Here is an 18,609-nt window from a genome sequence, read left to right on the forward strand (position 1 = left end):
ACACAGATTCCCTCTCTCTTAAGTCTCCCTCCAAGCCACCCCCATCCCTCCCCTTTGGGTCAGAACAGAGTCCTGAGCTGAGCTCCCCACACTGTACCGAAGCTTCCCACTAGCTGTTCTACACATAGGAGCAGATAAATGTGAATTCTAATCTCGTAATTCATCCCACCCCCCTTCCCCCCATTGTGTCTGCACATCCAGTCTCTACATCCGCGTCTCCATTCCTGGCCTGCACCTTATACTTCCTTTCATTTTGGGGGCCTTGAACAGACAACTGGGCCTGTTTTAACTCCTTTCTAAGCTCTCCCCAAGTATTTCCAAACCTTAGCCTTACTGTAAGGCTACTGAAGACACCCGAATGACTTCAGGGTAAAGGTTCACTTCTCACAGATTCAAAGTATAAACTGGAACTAGAACTTTGTAGGGTGAATAAAGCAGCGAAAAACAAAATGCTTTCCAGGTGTTTTAGCCATCAATCCTAGCTTCCAACCCCATCCCTCCCTGCTGATTCTACTCATGGGGGGTTGTCTTAAAGGAGGCATATATAGAGTTTCTTTTTTCAAAGTTAGACGATTGCTACTTTTCTAAATAATAGGCAAGGGAATTCTGAGTCATTCAACAAAGTGCTGGTGACCAAACTCTCTTGGCCGAGGAGAAAATCACGTTCATGCTCTCTTTTTCTTTCACTTTGTAAAAAGTGACACTGATCCAGCTGAAATCTGGGCAAAGATTGTATATGTGTGTGTGTGTGTGTGTGTGCGTGCGCACATGTGCATGCCTACATTTCTCTCTTTTTCTGGACAGCCTCCAATTACACAGTCTTGAAGGCTGGTATCATGTTCCCCTTCTTTGCTTCTTATTTCTTCCATCCTGATAGGGAGACCTCTCTGTCCCCCCTTCTTTCTGTTGTTCCCAGAAAGGGACGTGAGTTTTGAAAGTGTCAAGGCAGTGTAAATGCTGATGTATAGGCCACAGTTGTTTCTCTGAAAAGGCCTTCAGAGTCCTCCCCGCTCCTCTGTTCCCTTCAAGTTGGGAATGATTCATCAGCTGGCCTTTAGCAAGAAAAGAGGCTGGCCTGAGGTCTTGGGCCTTTGACCTCCGTGAAGAGAAAGGTTACACCGAGCGCAACTGTGCAAGGGCCAGGGCGGCAGCCACGGGCATAGAAACCCGAGGTGGGGGCGCCAGGCCCGGGGAGGGGTCTGGTGGGAAAGAGGGGAAATTCAGCAAAGTGAAGAGTCTATTTCTAAGAGACTCAGTGGATCAGCTGACAGCCGGGGTCAGGGGTCATATTTATGCTTGGTTCCCTGAGCGTGTTACAGTAACATCTGCTTGTTATCGGTCTTGAGGGAGCAGGCGTGGGGACCAGGCGCTCTGACCTCCTTCAATCAAAGGAGGCGGGAGAAGAGATTAGGGGTGCCTATTAATGTTTGTGTTAGACTTAATGCCTACCCCCTTTCCTGAGCCTGATTTGTCAGCTTTCCCCCTTTTCTTTTTGTCATCTTGCAAAATATTTAAATGAGCCCTGTTGTTGTCAATGGTAGAGCATTGGAAATTGCAGAAAAGAAAGTTAGGTTTCAATCAGAGGGGAACTTGGTAAAAAATATACAGTGAGAAAGAGAGAGAGAAAAAAAAAATCAACAACCCAGGAAATTCCTCACATGCTGGAATCGAATTGTTTCGTAGAAACTTCTCGGTTTTGGACATCATACATAGAATAAAAAAAATCGGTTGTAATTGTGTTCTGTCACCTCCTGCAAAAAACTTCCTAACAGGGAAGGTTGTTTGATCATTCAGTTACCAGGGAATTCTAACTTTAATGTAGGATTGCCTCAAGGTTGGTGTCATCAACTCAAAACCAGGACAGAACCCACCGTTGGAGTGGGGGTTGAGGGTGGAATAGTAATTCTTCTCTTTGAGTAACTTTTTAAATTTGAGTCACTTTTGTGACTTTTCCAAAAATTTCCCTAAAAAAAAAATTTCCTTCTGTCACCAATGAATTACAGCTTTTACGTGCAAATATTTCCCCATCTCCAATTTCTCTGGCCAAACTAATAATCCATGGAAACATAAAGCAATTTCTGAAAATCAGGCTGAAGAAAGAAGACGCACTTGAGCTGCTAAGTTTTTTTCTTCATTTTCTGAAACAAACAAAGAAACAACAACAACAACAACAAAAAAAAAACACTTGCTGTGTGCCTGCTGGCTTCTAGAGGAAACAATTATCTATAATCTTGTGTTTCCAATTTCCATGATTTTTGTTCAGAAGTTTCTGGAAGGTCTCAGGTTAGTTTTATAAAAATCTCTTGGCCCGCTGTAGATGGAGCATACATAATTGATACATAGTAGATGCCTTAACCACTTACATGACATTTAGTTTTAGCCTCAAACCTTGCATGGAGGAATAATATTTGGGACTGAAGGAAGAGGTTGGAGATAGAGAATATTATTTTTAGCTAAAAAAAAAAAGAAAGTTAAAATAAGCAAATGTGATTTCATGGAAGGCAGCCACCTCTGGGGTCCAAGTCCATGGCAAAGTTCACACAATCCAACTTCCATGTAACTGTATGAAAACAACATGTTTGCTATTTATAAGGAATTGCCTTGGGGAAACCAGCTTTAAAGAGGAGGATAGATTGCTCTGAGGAAAACTGGATGTGAGTGGATGGGGCCTCTTTAAAGGTAAGGGCTTAGATGTGTGTGTGTGTGTGTGTGTGTGTGTGTGTGTAGTGGTGGTGGTGGGATGGGTGATGGGAGTCGCTGTTCAAAACCACTTTGTGATTATAAATAATAAAAAAAAAATTCAATCGGAAGTGCGTTCTGCCAAACTGGACAATAAAGCTCCTAGCAGGGCATTGAGATTTTCTTAATCAGGGTCAGACCCACATGCATAAGGCCAATGAGTTCAGTGGGAAAAAACGACTCTTCTTCCCCGTTTTTTTTCCCTTTCCTTTTTTCTTTCATTTGGAAGGGACCCCCTCATAAACATGCAGAGCAATTTTCCAGTACATTAACCCAGGAGGGATCCTCTCTCTGTCGGCTCAAGAGACAGAGAAGTTGAGAACCAGGGTGAGGGGAAGATGGATGAGCCTGGGATATAAGAGGGGGCAGTTTTTCCACTGTCCTGCCCTGTACACCTAGGACAAAGACTTCATTGACTGCCATGCTTGACATCAGCCTCATAAACTAGTAGTCAGGCACAAAGGGTCTGACACTTGAAAGTACAAGTCCCTGCCTTCTTTCTATTGCAGCTGTGCCGGGGGGTTGGGCCTAACAGTGGTGCGCCTTTGTCAGCCCACAGGACAAGAGGTGAAGATAAATAGTATTGACTTTAAGGTAGTCACCCAATCTTGCTATTTCCCCAAGACAACACTTCCTCTCAGGCCTCACATCATGGCCCCAGGAGATATAGCCATCTTCCCTTTGGCCAGGGAGCTAGGGTAGAGTTGGCCTGGGTAGCAATGAGGGTGCAGAGTGGACGTGTAGCTGGAGGGGAGGGGAGAAGACCGGGGCAAGTACAGAGTCGTGGGACCCGTTCCTCATCCTCTGTGAGGAGGTGGTATGGTTTTCATGCATTCCAGCTTGGTCACAGTGGTTTCTTTCATTCTCTTGAGATCCCCAGAATTGGTCCTAGAGGGGAAAAAACAAATGCAGGAAGCAAGACTGAAAACCATGTACATTGATATGATCCAAAAAATTAAAAAAAAAAAAGCAACAACTCACATTGGTATCTCTGATCATCACAAGGCCAGACAGCACAATACCTTTCTGGGAACATTTTGGCAATAAAACTTTAAAATGAGCACATAAGTTGAATGCAATCATTTAAGGATTGTATGTGCTGAAGGCAGGGGCACAGCTGTGTGGTTTGTTGGAGTTTGATTGTTGCAATAGCTAGTTTTTTAATTATTATTTTCTTCATCATTAGTTTTTACTTGATGCATTTTATTTATTTTATTTGCAACAAAATAGGTAAATTTTTTTGTATTATTTCTATCTGTGTTAGAAGAGAAGGGATTTGAAATCCAGAACACCAAACCCATTTGGATTTGAAGGCTTATGTGCTGTGCTTAGTCATTCAGTCGTGTCTGGCTCTTTGTGACTCCATTGACTGCAGCCCGCCAGGCTCCTCTGTCCATGGGGATTCTCCAGGCAAGAATACTGGAGTGGGTTGCCAAGCCCTTCTCCAAGGGATCTTCCCAACCCAGGGATCAAACCCAGGTCTCTCACATTGCAGGCAGATTTTTTACTTACTGAGCCACCAGGGACACTCTTGATGGCTAATGACCAAGTTCAACTGCTTAGAGAGAATCACTCTTCCTGGGTGTCTTTCTAGACCTTCTGAATGCAGGATGCTATTTCAGATGTCTTTTCACCCTCTAAAGAGGCTCAACGGACGATGATTTATGAGCCATTCTCAATGACAAACATCCATCCAAGTTAAACCTCTTGTCTTCAGAGTGGACTTAAGGGTCTCAGAGTAGACAGGTTCTAAAGAGCTCTCCTAAAGTATTTTATGTACACAGAGAGAGGGATGTGGTAGCTCAAATCCCTACAGGTCCCATGTTCAAGCTGAAGAAAGGTTACGGTTAGGATGTGAATGCCAGAGGGGAGTTCCATTTAAACCCTAACAGTGGAACTCAGATCAATCACACATTAGCTGGTTTATAAAATGTAGCTTTCTCAGTTTAGAGCCTCCTTCTATTGACAACACCTCTTTGCATCATTTGAGAATATATGCTTTATTAAAGTTATTTCAAGAACTCTATTCTGTAAAACTGTGCTATAATCTCATTTTAGAGAACACTGCTTGAGGCTAAGATCTGAAGAGATCACATTGATGGGAAACTGTTTGAGATTAGCTCCTTTCTATGACTTTTTAAAGTAAACATGTTTACTCTAAAAACTAATAGTTGCAAGTCGAGAAACAAGTTTCTTGAAAATAGAGAACATATTGACTAGCTTCCATTCACACTCAGTTAACCTCCTCTTCAAGGGAGTCCTGTTGCTGATACATGCCATGAACTTAGAATATCTGTTTTGAACTTGATTTGCCTTTGAACAATTATGTGGCAAAAATTTTCTGCATGTGTGTTCAGTTGTGTCCGACTCTTCTGCGATCCCACAGGCCATAGCACACCAGACTTCTCTGTCATGGGATTTCCCAGCCAGAATACTGGAGTAGGTTGCTATTTCCTCTTCCAGGGGATATTCCTGACCTAGGGATCAAATCTGAGTCTCCTGCATTGGCAGGCAGATTCTTTAGCACTGAGGCACCTGGGAAGTCCGGGAATAATTTTGATTTATTGATAAAAGCATTATGTCTTGAAGGAGGTGGATTTCATTCTTTGCCTTTTGTTTTCACTTCTGGAGTTCCTAAATTCATTATTTCCAGGATCTAGTCATATTCACTTACACTTCAATAGAGCCTTGATTATTTCCAGAAACCTACAAGCTATCTCAGAGTGACACTTCTATTTTCATATCTCAGAGATGGTTTATGGGGCAAACTGCAAAGTGAGTGTAACTTTGTCCCTCTGCCTCTGCCTAATGACCCCTTCCTCTTCCCAGAGCCATTGGGTCTTCATTTCTCTAGTCTCTTGGATATTCCTCTGGGGTCTCTTCATCCTTCATCCTCCAGATGTCAAACTGACATTCTGCGTAGAACATCATTTGGCAACTCTCAGATAAGAAGTGCTAAGCCTCCTTATAGCAGGAAAAAAAAAAAAAGCTGAACAGAAGCAAACAGAAACCTATTGTGTAGTTGTAGGAAAGAAAAGTGTAGGTTATGTCTAGGGTATTTTCATGGGATGATGAGATGTGAACTACTGGGAAATTTTTTCACTTTTCTGTGTCCGTTTTTTGCCTCTTCTAGTCCATTCTTTTCCAGAAAGTACCCTGTTTCACAGGTTTTCACTGCCAAAATTCTGAAATAGAGATTGAACATTCTAAGCAGATCTTCTCAAAAGCAGCAAAGTGATTAGCCTTGACTCTCCTCTTTCCCTATGCTATCCATCTTATTTCTCTTAACTCAAAACACAGAAGGAACTTTCCATCAGAGGTTATCTGTCAAACCCTAGAGTAGGGAATACCTCTTAATGTTTTCTTCTGAGTCTCTTCTTCCTGAGAGGCAACGATTTTGTGGGGGAAAGCTCATGAGTTGGGCTCTGGGAAGGCTTCCATTGTAGTCTAATCCAGTCCAGTCTTGTGTCTCTTCATTGAACTTGGACACTCATTTCATCTCCCTCAGTTTTCTTATCTGTAAGATGAACAAACTACACATATCTGTATGATTGCTTTCTTTCTTTCTTGTCCCTTATATTCTAACAGTGGATTGCATTTTTTCCCATTATAATTATGGGAAGTAAGAATGTTTAAACAAATAAGTGAACATTGAAAAATACAATCTCAATTTTAGGTATTGTTGGTATTGCAACTGGAAAGGTCTATGAAATTGATGTATATACATGACCAAGCATTTCCTCTCTTCTTTATTTAGACCTGGGTCATGCACTTGGAATTGATATGTTTTGGGAGTTTTTCTTAGTTCTAGTTGAGGACACGTGGTTTTGTAAACACACCATTAAAAGCTGACTTGCTGGGTGGAGGCCCTCGCATATGCTTGTCCCATGGGATTCAGCGACTGGCCTGACTTTCCTAGCCTGAATCAGAGTTTAAAAATTCTTTTAAATAAACATTTGTGTTCTGCCTTGCCCAAGGTCTTTCTGACAAAAATATACTTTTATTTGCATACTATTTGACATTTATTTTAGGTAAAAGATCTATTTAAGCCCATTTGTATTTATGCTGATACAGGCTGTGGGCCACCTTGTCCCTCTGGAGTGTATACTGGGAGCTGAGCTGAGCCAGGAGGCCTTATCTTGTCTCTCATTAACTTTGTCTCCTCGAGCTAGACTGTGGCCTCAAGGAAAAGGAAGAGAACTTTCTCTGTGCAAGCACAGTGCAGGTCCCAAACACTGTATCCTTGTAGAACCAAGGCCAAGGGGGTATGAAGAGAGTGAAGTAAGTCATAAAGAGAAAAGCAAATGTTATATATACTAACTCATGTGTGTGGAATCTAGAAAAATAGTACAGATGATCTTATTTGCAAAGCAGAAGTAGATACACAGACGTAGAGAACGAAGATATGGACACCACACGGGGAAAGGAAGGATGGGATGGGTTGGGCATTTGGGAGTGACATATATACACTACTACGCATAAGATAGATAACAAATAAGAAGTGACTGCATGGCACTGGGAATGCTATTCAGTGCTGTCTGGTGACCTAGAAGGGGAGGAAACACAAAAAAGAGGGGATATATGTACTCATAGAGCGGATTCACTTTGTTGTACTGCAGTAACTAACACGACACTGTAAAGCAATCATACACCAATAAAAATTTTTTAAAAGAATGACTGCCTTGGTCTTGTCCCTCTTCTCCTTGATGTTGGCCCCAAGGGACTTCTGTTAAGAGCCTGTGAATACCTGTGAATCTTGATACTGAACTTACAAGGACATGGATCACTTGCATTAAAGGGCTAATTGTTGTTTTCGACTCTCTCGTTTTGCTTTCCCCTCAGTGATTCAACCTCATGTGACAGACTTAGTAAACATGTCCAATTTGATGACCTGTGAACCTCAAACTCCACCTATGTTAAACTCACTTCCAGTGTCCCCTTAGAAAAGCAGGCTCCGCTGTCTCTTTAATTTTCCCACTCCTATAATTATCATTTCTTTTGTTATCCAAACTCAGAAATGTAGCTGCATCTCTGATTTTTTTTTTTTTCTTTCTCTTTTCCTCTTGCTCCCTGTGTGCCAGCAGTGATCTTCTCCTACTGAGTCTTGCTTCTACATCCTGATTCTATTCTATTGCGATGGTCCTGTTTAGTTGAGGTTCTCAAATATTCATTGCTAGATTACTGCAGTAACACCCAAGGTGAGTTTCTTTTTCATCACTTACCTAACACACTCCTCCATTCCAGCCACCTCTCTTCTATGTATGTTCCAGTGTCTTGTGCCTCAATCTAGTTTCCTATCCAGAAGGAGGTAGTTTTTGTTCCTTTGTACCTTTCAACTCACTTTCCTCAGCAAGTCTGCCTTGATCTCTCTAGAGATGAGTGAACATGCACCCTCTGGATACCAACTGCACCATTAGTCTTTATCATATACTTCATTATTCTCATTTGAGAAAACACATAAAATACCTATTCTCATTTTCTAGAAGCTGTTTGAATTGTGAACAAGATGGTATGAAGTTTACAAATCAGGTCAGGAAATTCAGTAGAGAGATAGGTGGTAACAATAAGACACTCTCATGTGCTAGGAAATATTCTAATCATTTATTGTCATTGATGCATTGAGTGCTGACAATAACCCTATGAGGCTGTTACTCGGTATTCCATTCCATATATGTGGAAACAGAGGTGCAAACAGGCTCAGTCCAATGAAGAACAGGTTTTAAAAGAATGACAAAGGATTATGAAAGCCTGGTGGGAGAGATGACTCCTGCTTAGTTGAAATAAATGTTATGAAGGAGGTTTAAAGGAAGAGGAAAGTGATTTTGGTATTTTCCCTGTAACTAATTAGAAATGCTCTTTCAGTCTTATATTGTCATAGTTTTATGAGTTCATCTTTGCACTCCTAATTGGATGGGTCACTCCTTAGGACAGATATTAATTCTCTTTGTTTTCTCCACAGCATCTAATCCAGTGTTTTTCATATAGCAGCTGTATGTTGATAGATGCTTAATTACCTTTTGTTGTCTTGAGTGCAGAGATGCTGCATTTCAGGGTCTTTTTTTGTTGTTTTGTTTTCTCATCACTTCTAGATATATATACTGATTTAGTCATTTATTTTGATTTTGGGGAAATAAGTTACTTAGTGTGTATACTGTGTATATGCCTATATAGATTAAATAGCAATGACATTTAAATTTTGATTAATTTCAAGATACAATACTTTTGAATCAGTTTTCCTTCAGTTACCCTAATCAAATTTTTGCCAAGCAAGAATGGATTTACAACATAAGGAATTAAGGCTGGTATAAGTGAGCCAATGTTGTTGTTCAGCTGCTGAGTTGTGTCCAACCCTTTGTGACCCCATGGAGTGCAGCATGCCAGCCTTCCCTGTCCTTCACCATCTCCCAGAGTTTGCTCAAACCCATGTCCATTGAGTCAGTTATGCCATCGAACCATCTCATCCTCTGTCGCCCCCTTCTCCTCCTGTCCTCAATCTTTCCCAGCATCAGGGTTTTTCCCAATGGGTTGGCTCTTCGCGTCAGGTGGCCAAAGTACTGTAGCTTTAGCTTCAGCATCAGTCCTTCCCATGGGCCAGTAAAAGTTAGTAAAGACTTTTAACAAAACCAGTGATGTTCCCTAGAGCTTCTCATTCTGGGTAGTATGTCTTTTCTAATGTTCCAGTGACTTTCTCACAGGGTTGTTGAGAGAATTAAATGTAACAAAAAGTTAATTAGAAAATAAAAGAGTTTAACATATAGTCATTTCATATTTGTTAAATGTCATCATCATCATCAGCAGTATTATCTTCAGTGCTATTATCAACTTCATCATCTTCATCACCATCATCCTCATCATCCATCATCACCACTCATATACAGGATCTGTAAATGTCATTGGCTCTCAGTGACCAAAATCACAACCATGGTTCTAGTATAAATGTGATACTATGTTGGGCTGCGGAGAAGGCAATGGCACCCCACTCCAGTACTCTTGCCTGGAGAATCCCACGGACAGAGGAGCCTGGTGGGCTGCAGTCCACGGGGTTACTAAGAGTCGGACACAACTGAGCGACTTCACTTTCTCTTTTCACTTTCATGCATTGGAGAAGGAAATGGCAACCCACTCCAGTGTTCTTGCCTGGAAAATCCCAGGGATGGGGGAGCCTGGTGGGTTGCCGTCTACGGGGTCGCACAGAGTTGGACACGACTGAAGTGACTCAGCAGCAGCAGCATGTTGGGCTGAGTGGTCTTAGTAAAGGACTTATAATGCTAGATTTAGGTAATTTTCCCAGAGCGAAGACTTTGTCGTACTTTATTAATATACAACTAGAAATCATTGCTTCTCATGTATCACATATGACTGTCTTCTGTGGGAGGGTGAGCTGCAGTGTCTTCTGCTTGATGAAATTATCTGTGACTCCCTACACTCTCTTACCTCCAAGTTGACCCTTATTAGCGTCCTTCATCCCCAAATGGATTCACTTACAGGCCATTCAGCAAATAAATACATTTATGTTTAAGTTCATTTTAAACTTTACTAGCAATTGATAGCTTTGAAATTTCTAAAATGAAGCTGAATTTATGTTTAGCCAGCAATTTTTTTTTTTTGTTAAACAAATCACACATCCTTTAAACTGAATGCAACGGAAAACTATGCAAAAAAGAAATTATTTGTAATTTAACTGAAAAATAGAGGTAAGGTAAGATCTATTTTGCTGGTGATTCATTTGTCCTTTCCAAGTACAGCTAATACATGTTTAAATGAAAGAAGTGATCCGTTGAATGATATCTATTGAAAACAGTCTTGTCCAGAAAGTTGCATGTTCAGAAACATTAATTTGACTTTCTTTTCTGAAATCTTCTGAAATAAAAATAATGTAAAGGGTTTTAGATGTAGACACTATTATCAAGGACACAATTCCTTTCAGCTTGACTTCCCTGAAATTCACATTTATTACTAATTAAATTATTGGCTATCATAAAAATAATGTAAAAAATAAAGAGAAAATTTAAATGTATGTCTGAACATATGGGTTGCTAACACCAAATTTGCTGTTTTTTATATTTGATCCATTTTAATGCTCTACTGTTATAGAGTTACTTAGTATATAACCTGCAATTATAAGATATGTCCACATAGCTGGTTAACAGAGAAAAGTAAAAATGTTTAACAGATGTTTTTTACCTTCTAAATTTCCCCCACTCACCTCCTCTCAAGCTATAGTTTAAAAAATCCTAAAAAGACTTTGAAGTTTACAAAGAATTAAACATCAGTGTGACAGGTAACAGAAGTTCTCCTAGTCCATCATAAAAATTTAATTAAATTAGGAATTTGGGATTAAAATATACACACTACAGTGGTTCATATCATTGTACAGGAGATGGTGATCAAAACCATCCCCAAGAAAAAGAGATGCAAAAGGCAAAATGGTTGTCTGAGGAGGCCTTACAAATAGCTTATAAAAGAAGAGAAGCAAAAGGGAAAGGGGAAAAGGAAAGATATATCCATCTGAGTACAGAGTTGCAAAGAATTACTATTCTTTGGAATATATAATATATTCTTTGGAGATATAAGAAAACCTTCCAAAGTAATTGATGCAGAAAAATAGAGGAAAACAATAGAATGGGAAAGATTAGAGATCTCTACAAGAGAATTAGAGATACCAAGGAAATATTTCATGCAAAGATGGGCACAATAAAAGACAGAAATGCTATGCACCTAACAGAAGCAGAAGATATTAAGAAGAGGTGGCAAGAATACACAGAAGAACTATAAAAAGAGATCTTCATGACCCAGATAACCACGATGGTGTGATCACTCACCTAGAGCCAGACATCCTGGCACGTCAAGTCAAGCGGGCCTTAGGAAGCATTACTGTGAATAAAGCTAGCAGAGGTGATGGAATTCCAGTTGAGCTATTTCAAATCCTGAAAGATGATGCTGTGAAAGTGCTGCACTCAAGATGCCAGCAAATTTGGAAACTCAGCAGTGAGTGGCCACAGGACTGGAAAAGATCAGCTTTCATTCCAATCCCAAAGAAAGGCAATGCCAAAGAATGCTCAAACTGCTGCATAATTGCATGCATGTCACATATTAGCAAAGTAATGCTCAAAATTCTCCAAGCTAGGCTTCAAGAGTATGTAAACTGAATAGTTTCAGATGTTCAAGCTGGATTTAGAAAAGGCAGAGGAACCAGAGATCAAATGGCCATCTGTTGGATCATCGAAAAAGAAAGAGAATTTCAGAAAAATATCCACTTTTCTTCATTGACTATGCTAAAAGCCTTTGACGGTGTGGATCACCACAAACTATGGAAAATTCTTAAAGAGACGAGAATACCAGACCACCTTACCTGCATCCTGAGAAATCTGTATGCTGGTCAAGAAGCAACAGAATATGGAACAATGAACTGAGAGCCAAACATGAAACATAGAGCCAAAACATAGAGCCAAACATGGAGTAACAGACTAGTTCCAAATTGGGAGCAAATACGTCAAGGTTGTATATTGTCACCCTGCTTATTTAACCCTTATGAAGAGTACACTATATGAAATGTCAGACTGGATGGAACACAGCTGGGATCAAGATTGTTGGGAGAAATATCAATGACTTCAGATATGCAGATGACACCACCCTTATGGCAGAAAGCAAAGAGGAATAAAGAGCCTCTTGATGAAAGTGAAAGAGGGGAGTGAAAAAGTTGGCTTAAAGCTCAACATTCAGAAAATGAAGCTCATATGATCTGGTCCCATCACTTCATGGCAAATAGACGGGGAAACAATGGAAACAGTGAGAGACTTTATTATTTTGGGCTTCAAAATCACTGCAGATGGTAACTTCAGCCACAAAATTAAAAGATTCTTGCTCCTTGGAAGGAAAGCTATGACCAACCTAGACAGCATATTAAAAAACAGAGACATTACTTTTCCAACAGAAAGGTCGGCCTAGTCAAAGCTATGGTTTTTTCAGTAGTCATGTGAGCATTGTGATGTGAATGTTGGACCATTAAGAAAGCTGAGCATCGAAGAATTGATGCTTTTGAACTGTGGTGTTGGAGAAGACTCTTGAGAGATCCTTGGACTGCACGGAGATACAACCAGTCCATCCCAAAGGAAAGCAGTCCTGAATATTCATTGGAAGGGCTGATGCTGAAGCTGAAGCTCCAATACTTTGGCCACCTGATGTGAAGAGCCGACTCATTAGGAAAGACCCTGATGCTGGGAAAGATTGAAGGCAGAAGGAGATGGGGACAACAGAAGATGAGATGATTGGATAGCATCACCAATGCAAAGGACATGAATTTGAACACAGTAATTGAAATGTTGATATTTAGATTATCTAAATATTGTTTGATTAATCTGTAAAATAAAGTTGTTAAATAAATTAGAAATACAAACTTTATTTTTGGGGGAACATGGATTTTAAAAATTACTTAGCACCTTCAAAGCACCTGTTTATTAGCAATGACTATGGAACTGCATCTCATTCATTGTAGAACCACAGAGAATCTGAAGTATAAACTTTTTCAGGGGGTATTTTTCTCATCATTTGCAGGGTTATAGCATGGATTTTAAATAATGTTCTTAGCTTTCTAAGCTGTTTGCACTCTTCACCAATTAATTCCCTTTTTTTTAGCACCAATCCCCCAGCAATTAGTTCTAAGAATAAAATATTTTACCTTATTAACATTTCATTTGACTATCCAGCTTCATTGTTTGAAAACAAATTGAGCATCTCTAGGATGAATTTAACAAATTTTGTCTTTAGAAAACAGAATTATATTCTGGATTCATAGTGATTGTGTCAGTACTAAATTACACTGGAAGTTTTACAGTAAGGAATTAAATTCACCTTCAAGCTTGTATATTAAAATATCCTTCCCCAAATAAGTAATCCTTAACTTATGAATTCATGAGGGAGTTTTGAAGTATTTTTGAAAAATTAGGGAAAAGGTAAGGAGCTCCATCTTTCTGCTTGTAACTCCAAAGAGTTGGTCTTGAAAAATCAAAAAGGGTTTGTGTAAGATTTACCAACATGCTTATTGGGGTAACCAAGTCCTTATCTTACTCTGCAGGAGGATTTCTTTGTTATAACACATCAACCTACAGCCAACCATTTGGTTATCACAAGTACAAGTACTTGAGCAGTCATTGAGATGAGAAAGCCTAATAAAGAATCAACCGAAAATTAGATTTTAACACAAACATGCCTACCATCACACATGATAACAGAACACAGAATGCATTATAGAAGAGCCTTGTCTCTCATGTGATAGGAAGGTGCTGGAAGAGGAGGCACTTTTGCATTTATTCACACCCCAAAATGTCCTGTATCAGGGAATTCACTCCATCAGAGAAGAACGATTTCTATCCTCATTTGTGTTTGAAACATGAAAACAACATAACAGCTGCATACTGCATTGAATAAGGAAGATCCACATGCATTTAAATCACTTATATCTTACTTTTTTATGATGCAATTGTGAATTATGTTCCTTTTGCATCTGTAATTAGAGGGCAGAACAGATGGTGAAGGCTTCGTTTAAAGTGATGTGTCCATTAAAATAACCTATGCTGCCAAATGATTGTTCACTATAACAGGGTATTCATTCACTATGGCAGGCACTTTGCTGTACTGAAATATGTTGCAAAGGCCCCTGGACTATACATGACGCTTATTATTTTTAAGGGCTTTCCAATAAAAGGGTTCACCGTAGCACAGCTAGCTTTGTACCTCATTTATCTTGCGAGCATATGTTTTACTATATTGTTCTAATTAAAAAGTGACCTTGTATATAATGATCAGAACTCAGCGCTGAAAATGATTCATATAGGAGCTGGGGATATGAGAAGACAGTCCAAGCCATATTAAACCGGGCAGTAAGGCGAGCGGGTAGGGCAATCTCTTCTGTGCATTACTTGGAGGTGATTTCTAAAGAGAAAAAAAAAAAAAATTAAACAAGGGAAAAAAGGGGTGAAAAAGTCATCATAAGATTTGGTTCAAAGATGCTCATATGTAGTTTAATTATTTTACATCTGGCCAAAGCATACTGACTTCTGTGTTGTTCAAAGCTATGAAATATGCACTTTGTTTTGCTTTGCTTGGTCAAGATTGTTGGAACTTTTTGGCATATCAGATTCTGGTCAGCCATAATAATAAATACTATTGAAATTTCAGTTTTGTCAGCTTCTGAGGACAAAAAAGAGCTTTCAAATACCACTTCACAAAATTCCCCAAATTTTACAAAATAGTTATTATAATTTCCTCATTATGAAGCAAAAAACAGTTTCAAAGAGATTAGGAGAGCAGCCTGACTCATCCACCGGTAAAAACATTTAAAAAGAAAAATTTTGAAGACAATAGGAAAAATATTGAAAACAGATGAAAACATAAATAACTTCTTTATGTAATTCATGGAGAAAACATTTTCTAGGTAAAAATTGGTGAAAAAAGTCAAAAGTACATGCTACAAATTTCACAAATGAAATAAAAGTGCACACATCTAACTGAAGAAACTGTTTGTAACCAATATGAAAGGAACTGTAATTCTTGATTAGTGAAGAACTCACACAAATCGATAAGGAATTACTGAGACTCAACAGGAACATATTACGAAGTAAACTATCTGTTTACAACAGAAAATACAAATAGTTTGCAGATAGTTTACAGCAGAAAATATGAATTACTAATTAAAATAAAAGATATGTTCAACTTAATTTGCAATCAAACTCTTTTAAAATAAATAACAAGAAGTACCATTTTCAACTAATATTAGGAAGACTTTTAAAATGTTCATGCCCACTTCTTGGGAAGTTTCTGTAAGAAGGTCTTTGTGGTGATGCTAACTTGGGTCAGGAAGATATTTCTGAAAAGTGTTTGAATAATTTAGGTCAGGAATATTAAAAAAAAAGTGTGCATTTTATCTATTACTTCTACAAGTCAATGCTAAGGGATCAAGCAGAAATGTGGCAAAACTTTATGCATTTGGATTTTAATTATAATGTTATTTATTGAATTTTTTAAAAATGTAAAAATCTCCTAATTCTCAATACCCTGGTAATAGTTAGAAAAGTTTTAATATTTTCATCCCCAAATACTTTAGCATTAAAAATAATGTTCTTAAAATCTGAGTTCTGTTTGCATTCAAGGAAGAAATCTTGCCATCAGAGATTTATTCCAAAATTCATTGTGAGAATTCACTTCTGGCAGACTGAATTCCATCTCTCAGGGAGCTTCTTCTTAATTTTGGCTAATCAATAAGAGATTCTCATACTTTGGCAGTTTTTCTCTACCTGCTTTTTTGCAAGTAGTTAATGGTCTGTAAATATCATTTAAGAAGCAACAAGGGAGTACACCATTAAGAGGAAATCTGCAGGGAACCCTTTTGTAGAGGGAAAGTCTTTGACTAATACAAATATTTACTCCTAAATAATTTTTATTGGTTTTAAAATTTATTTTAAAATCCTTTAGGTGGAGCTTCCAGTCATCTTAAGAGTATTTTTATTTCAGAAAAATGAAACAAAACAAAACAATCACTCCCTTTTTATCAGAGTTCTTGTTTCCCTAACTTCTTTAGTAAACTTGGATTTGGCACTATAATAAGAGGATGGGCTGAGGATGTGAAGAGCTTCTGAATGACAGTTCCTGATCTTCAGATTCTTTGAATTTGCTTTCATGGAATCTGCCAACCTTTTGATGGGCATTCCCAATCCGGTGTGGAGCTGAGAGGTGAAGTAGCCAGCGTAAGTGAAATTAAGCAGCTTCACCAGGACTTTACATCCTTCTGGGAGAAACTTAGACATAGCCACAGGCTCAACACTCCCATAGAAACACTGTGGAAAATCACCACCACTCCCTGCTGCTCGGAGTGGGGAAACTGAGGTCCACGCTTAGACCTCCTACCTAACTCTAGGTCATCTCCCAATGTCTCAGAATGTCCCAGTGTGAACTGAGATGATAGTTAGCACCTGGTTCATAGGATAATCAAGAAGATTAAGGCAAGGGTGATGTGGAAATGATTTTCAGTCTTGCATGGGGAAATCAAGCACTTAACCACATTATATGCGTTTTGATTGCTTTCTTGTCAGACTCTATTCTGGGCTGGAAAATTCTACAGAGCAGGTGCAAAGTCTCCTTCCCTTCTGCTTCCCTGGAGCTTACTCTAGACCCTGTCACAGCGTCCTTGTTTTATAAATATGTGTATTTTTTTTCCTTTCACTGGACCTACACATAAAGGAGTAGTTTCTGAGTGGAATGTTATTGTATTTTAAACTCCTTGGAAGATGCCCATATATTCCAAGGATCAATAGTTCTGCCAGAGCTTCTGTTAGTTTTATTTATCAGTATCTCTTCCATCATCATTAACTACTTCACACAAGGCCCTGAACAAAATTTAAAGATACTTTACCTGTCCGTTAGAATCTTAGAATCTAGTTTCTTCATTGCACAATAAGATTATTCATTAATAAAGATATTAAGAATTGGACATTCAAGATTCATTCAGACTTCTCACAATGGCAAAATATTCCAGACCTTTACTCTCTTGATTTGAAATGGAATCAGGGCAGGGAAAAGTTACAGGACTAATATAAAATAAGGAATAGCTGAATATACATTAAAATATGATTGCCAAACATACCAAGATAAAATGGTTCTTTGGTGTTTTTTATTATGAAAGCTCAATTTTAAAATATCAATATTTTATGCTTTAATTTTTGATCTCTGACCAAGCTATTTGTCATTGTTGGAATAGTGTTCTGCAACCACTACTTATATGCTTTTTCATTGTGAAATGGGTCTTTGGTGATCATTCTTTTTCATGGAGTGCATCTATCTTTCTCAGTTAAGATTTTCGGCTTTTACTTCCCCAAAGGTTACATCTATAATAATTGTGTTACCCAACCTACCAGTGGCCATTTCTCAATTATTCTAACTCAACTATTTCTGGTTGCCAGCAGGAGTATGCTTCCCATTTCTTCCCATACATGGATGCTTGTTTCATGAATGCCTGTGGTTTCCTTCTTCTTCTCCAGAAAATTAAGAGGCCATAGATCAGAGGAGAAAATGCTAATTCAAAGGCCAGGCATGGCATGGTTGAAAGCTTCAGATGCTATGATTCCTTCAAAGAATTTCTTGAGTCTATGCAGTTTTCAATTCATTAAGGTCAGTCCAAGAATATTTGCAGCTTGATCTATCTGCCCATCCAGGTAAGCTGTGTGTGTGTGTGTGTGTGTGTGTGTGTGTGTGTGTGTGTGCATGCTCACTGAGGCTTGGTGAGACTTTAAATATGGTTAATTCTTTTTTTTTAAAATATTATTGGAGTATAGTTGATTTACAAAGTTGCTTTAATTTCAGGTGTACGGATAAGTAGATCAGTTGTACATATACATATATTCATTGTTTTTCAGATTCTTTTCCCATATAGGTTATTAAAGAATAATGAATAGAGTTCCCTGTGCTATACAGTAGGTCCTTTTTAGTTATCTATTTTATATACAGTAGTGTGAGCTTTGTTAATTCTGATTGTGAAGGAAGGTGATCCCTGACATGTTCTCACAGGGGACAGTTTTCCAGTTTTGAAGAGACCTGTTGGGATAAATGCATTCAAGATAATAGCATTGGGACAGGACAAAAGCCACATCATTGTAAAAATGCCTTCAACCTGAAACATTCTGATGGAACTATGCATGAACAATGGACACACACTGCCTAATGTGGTATGTAAAGATAGCAATAACCCTTAATGGCGACTGTAAAATGAAGCATTATGTTAGCCAGTAGAAAGGAAAATGCAAATTGATTCCTTTTTTGTTTAGATGTAAGTGCTTATCAAGGTTAGTAGGTATTCAAGGTCTGTGACACCAGAATAAT

General features: G+C 38.7%; 1 long non-coding RNA gene across 5 annotated transcripts in view; it reads left to right on the plus strand.

Moving 5' to 3' along the window:
* The first annotated feature begins 2,576 nt into the window (after positions 1 to 2,576).
* The window catches only part of LOC110143201 (uncharacterized), a 36,912-nt gene continuing 20,879 nt past the window's right edge, over positions 2,577 to 18,609 (plus strand). For 3 of the 5 annotated variants that reach the window (XR_011491884.1, XR_002315535.2, XR_011491886.1), the window contains exons 1-3: positions 2,582 to 2,679; positions 17,772 to 17,945; positions 18,298 to 18,455. This is a non-coding gene — a long non-coding RNA (uncharacterized lncRNA). Of the gene's footprint in view, positions 2,680 to 17,771; positions 17,946 to 18,297; positions 18,456 to 18,609 lie in introns of all 5 variants that reach the window. The other 2 variants (XR_011491885.1, XR_011491887.1) reach the window with 2 other exon arrangements.

Source organism: Odocoileus virginianus, chromosome 16 (genome assembly GCF_023699985.2).
Source record: "Odocoileus virginianus isolate 20LAN1187 ecotype Illinois chromosome 16, Ovbor_1.2, whole genome shotgun sequence".
Lineage (NCBI taxonomy): Eukaryota > Metazoa > Chordata > Mammalia > Artiodactyla > Cervidae > Odocoileus > Odocoileus virginianus.